The sequence below is a fragment of the Triticum urartu genome, chromosome 4A, assembly GCF_056163025.1.
Source record: "Triticum urartu cultivar PI428250 chromosome 4A, HENAU_Tu73, whole genome shotgun sequence".
Lineage (NCBI taxonomy): Eukaryota > Viridiplantae > Streptophyta > Magnoliopsida > Poales > Poaceae > Triticum > Triticum urartu.
Genome location: NC_141876.1, coordinates 378,471,467 through 378,476,158, shown reverse-complemented (window position 1 = coordinate 378,476,158; position 4,692 = coordinate 378,471,467). Strand labels below are relative to the sequence as shown.

General features: G+C 35.9%; 1 long non-coding RNA gene across 1 annotated transcript; it reads right to left on the bottom strand.

Moving 5' to 3' along the window:
• Positions 1-241: 241 nt before the first annotated feature.
• Positions 242-3,280, bottom strand: LOC125551565 (uncharacterized). The gene is made up of 4 exons (XR_007302819.2): positions 3,126-3,280; positions 2,822-3,034; positions 1,578-1,675; positions 242-594 (listed from the first exon to the last, which is right to left on the bottom strand). It is a non-coding gene; the product is annotated as an uncharacterized LOC125551565 (long non-coding RNA).
• Positions 3,281-4,692: the final 1,412 nt, after the last annotated feature.

The following is a 4,692-nucleotide window of genomic DNA, read 5'->3' as shown; positions in this document are numbered from 1 at the left end:
TGGAAGGCACACATTGATCTGAGACCATTATTGCAATAGGAAAGACATGTCGTGATTTGGATGTGATGAAACAAGGATAGAAAGTCATGCATCACCACGTAGGCACACGCATGTACAAGAACAAATTGTCCTTTAAAACACGTAACTTTTAGTACAACTATTGTCACGTCCAAACAGACTGGACACGTGTTTAAGACAAGGAAATACAAGAGTATATGCGTCTTTCCATCCAAGAGTTAGAGGCAAGCACAACTCCAACATGTAAATACATTAGGAAACAAAATCTCACTTCACGTGGACACAATTCTAAACTACTGACAGGTGCGTGCATGCAAATAAGATTTACGGAGTAGGATACAACATACATAATTCCACAACCACGGAAAACCAAACACATCTAGTCGGCCAAACCAGGCACACACCCAAGAAAGTAGAAGCCAGCCCGAACTACGGGACCAAAACACAATCACAAAAATCAAAGTCAGCCAATACTATGCCTGACAAAGATCGAAGCCAGGAAAAACCAAAGTTTCATGTGCAACTTGGTGCCGATGCCAGATGATTTCATGCCCAACCTTTTGAGTTGCTTCTCACCTGAATCATCAAGTCAGGTAACTATTTTTTAGTGAACTAACTTATTCTGAATTAAATCATCAATTGTACTTTCTTAAACAGCAACTATGTTTCTTTTGCTTTTGAAGCTAATACACAATTCTACAACTTTTGAGCTTATGAGGTTTGACATGATCTTGGTTGATGAACATGTTTATTCTTTACATATTTAACTGAGAATTATTCTATCTAATTATATTTTGATTGTTCTAACAGGGCATACAATGCATGCTACAGTCTCGAAGAATCTCTAGGCATTTTTTAGTCAGAGATCTACATATGGAACTTAGCAATTTTAACCCATAAAATATAGCCTGGTGAGCAATGCAATTGAAAATATTTTTCACATGTAAGATGTCAAATAAGGTGAAAGAAACATCAGAACTTTATCTAGATTACTGTTTTGAATTTCTATCCAAGGACACGCTACGAGACGGGGAAAGATAATTCCTACGAGAAGGGAGAAAGATAAACAATGCCCAGGTATTGAATCCAACTTACAACTAATTATTCTTTCTGACGGTTACTACAATTAATCTCCAAATTTACATTCCAGATTACTTATATATATAGCTATCATTATTGTGACCTTCCTAATGGTTTTCAATGGTAAGTCCAGTAATATACATGCTCTTCCGCTTTTCACGAAAAAAACTAATGTTAGAGAGATTCATTGTTGACTTAACAGTTTTTTTATCTAAAGTCAACCGATGCCACAAGAATGTTTAGACATACCCGAGAATCAGGAACTTCTTAACAGGTATGAGACACTATCTTTTTGTTATTTGTCGACGAATTGTGACTCATGTAAACTCACTAATGTAAATAATAGTTATTCTTAACTCAAACCATAAATGTAGGAACTCAGCAGAATAAATTGTACCTAAAATGATCGAAATAGATAAAAGTACGCAAGGATGCTAGAAAAAAATGTTTTACTGGAGTAGAGCATTACAAGAACTTACTACGACAAATCAAGAAAACCTACTAAATCAGGTAATCCATCCGAGTTCTTTTGAGATATGATATCATCACTCTTCGAAGAAAACCTGACCCTTGAGACCTGCAATGACATTTGAATATTTGATTCATATCAATTATAATGAAGCCACATTTGACTTATTTATGTCACTTAGTTTTATCACGATGCTAGCATTGAGTTTTAGTTTTATCACAATGCTAACATTGAGTTTCTGGGTAGATTTTCTGATTTTGTGTTCATAGCTACATGCCTACAATAGATCGCCTGCAAGAAAATATTCAATTATTGTACATGCCATGTGATGATTATCACAAAACAATGGAATTACGGATAGAAACTGGATAATAGTAAATGAAGATGGGCGTCAAGAAGAAATTATCAACGTCACGTGAGCTCCGTGTGATAAAGAAGGATACCAAGATCTATTTTAATATCTGATGGGTCAGGGGATAAATGAACAAGGACAAATGTGCAACAAGGAAAGGAAAACGATGTACGAGAGAACAAAAACCAGTTCAACCAAAAATAACTACTAGGGGTCGAAGATGAAGATTCAGATGTCCATTATGGCCAAAGAAAACCTACTGTTAATGCAGCCATTAGACAACACACTTATCCACAAATAAGTTGATTAGTAGCTTATCCTGTGAAAGTCGGACTATATGTATTTCCCCAAATAAAGAGCCTAAGAATACTAGACATTGGACAAGATAAGGATGATACTTATTGGATAATAAGGGTCCGAATGTTAGCACTATTCAATGCATGTCAAATTGCAATTATTTGGAAAAAACTTCGTCAATATATGTTTCTAGCAATAGCACTTCTATATCATACAACATTTTCAGTTCATGAGAAGCATAAGAAAACCTCCAATGTTATTAGCTTGGCCTGCAAATGATCAACCATTGTTTGTTTAACAACATATATATGAACTAAGCTTCTTATACTACATGCAAGTCTTCTCGCTTTGTCTATTACTAATACATACAAGTAATATTTTCTCAGATATGACAACAACAAATCAAAATAATATACTTTTTAGTCCAAATTGGGAAAATACACCTGTGAAGAGTCAGTTTCTATGAAGGAACAAAAAATATAGTCCGGCAACTTGCTTCTACCAGCGGACACACTTCTCATCTTACTAAGTATTTCTCTCCCAATCTCCTTTTTTTGCGGGGGCTCCCAACCTACTTCTACACATCTACCTCTGCCAACCAATACCTGACCATAGCTGGAAGGAAAACCTCTATATTGTGCCGCAGATCCAGCACGTGTACATCAACCTCCCCTTCGGGCTTCGGCAACCAAATTTTGGGCTGAACGCTGCCCTCCCATTGATGGCCCTCCTCCATCGAGCTGAGACCCAGCCACACAAGTTTGCCTCTGCTGCGTGCCCCATTTTAGGTCGCCACGATTAGGGCTCGCGTTTAGTACCTGAGGACGAGAAATTATAAAAATAGTAGCGAGAAGTGACATCAGAGAAGGTCAGGAATTAGATTCCTGGAGTACATTAACTAGATCTTACTTCGCTGGCTGCTAATCAGAACCGGTGGCGCATGTGGGTGAGGAGGACTAAAGGGGATCGACTGAGAGGAGAGGAAGATGCAGTTTTTCTTTTTAACTAAAGCAACAGTTCTATGTAGAGGATGACATGTGCATGTGGTTTGAGAAAAAAAAAATGATGTGGACTTTTCCTGGGTCGCTAGGTGGGCTGGAGGCATCACAACGATGGCTTAATAGATGGGGTAAGTGAAGTAGGGCTTAGAATTTTCTAAGATAGTAGCTCAGCATAAGCCAGTAAATTAGAGATGACCCCCCGGCTTATCTGCTCCAGTGAACGACACATTCAAAATAGTTAGTAAACAAAATTAGAAGAAAAAACAAAAAAAAACAGGCTTTCCGTATAAGCCATGTATACTTTTAGAAAACAAATAGGCTAAAAAACCATGTGCGTGTATGTGGAGGTTAGTGCACATGCAATTATAATATTCTTTTAAGAAATGAAGCCAAATCATTTACATGGATGAAACCAAAATATCATAGGCAACCGTAAACAGCCAAAGCGTATTTGACCAATCATATTTATTTGTAACCTTTCAAAATGATAATCTCTTTTGGTTGAATTCAAACACATGAGCCAACATATATAACATTAGCCGCGCAAATGCGCGGTCGCCCAAGTGTACTTGATAAATTTTTTATGTAAAAGTTATTTGAAAAACACAAATTAAAGGTGTCACAAAATTTAATTTTATTTCTAATTTTTCTGTAACAGTTATTTGAAAACTTGGTGAAATATAAAATAAAAGAATAGAGGAAAAAGGAGACTAATAGAATAATACAAAAATCATAGTTCTACATGTTAGGCCGTGGGCCATTGGCCATTGATCTTTTATTACTGTCATGCACCAAATTTTTGCAATGACAAAATCTATTTAATAGAACTTCTTACCAAACTACAATTGTTTACAACTAAATTGAAGTGAATGGTAGTTCACACTAGGACCAATAAGTTCAATGCCTTGTAATTTTGGTATGTTTTTTATTCTTTGAAATGACTATCAAATAACATGCTAATAACTAATGTATAATAAAAATAAATTAGAACTACACAAAAAATACACTATAAATCTCGCCGTGCAAATGTGTATGACATTATAAATGTAAGACAAATGATGACTTCTAAATTGGCATTCGACAAAGTAGCAAATTAGTCCAATATAGTATTTTAAAATTCAGTATAAAACTGAAAAATTGGCATTCAACAAACAATTCAAGCTTTACTATAATACAAAATTTATGTCTACTAACATAACAATATCTTATATACATAATTTACCATACATAAGGAAGCTAGCCGCGCAAATGCGCGGGTCACGCCGCTAGTTGAAATAAATCAGAGTACAACATCATATAGCTTCAGCCCTCAGCTACCCCACTACACAACTACACCAGCACCAAGTTTCACATGCAACATCTATAACCTTTGGAAATTGGCATCATAGACAGTAAATTGACAGATGTATCTCATCTGGAAAACTGCTGAAGCCAAAGGCGAATATTGAGCCTTCATTGATGATGAAGGTCTTTGT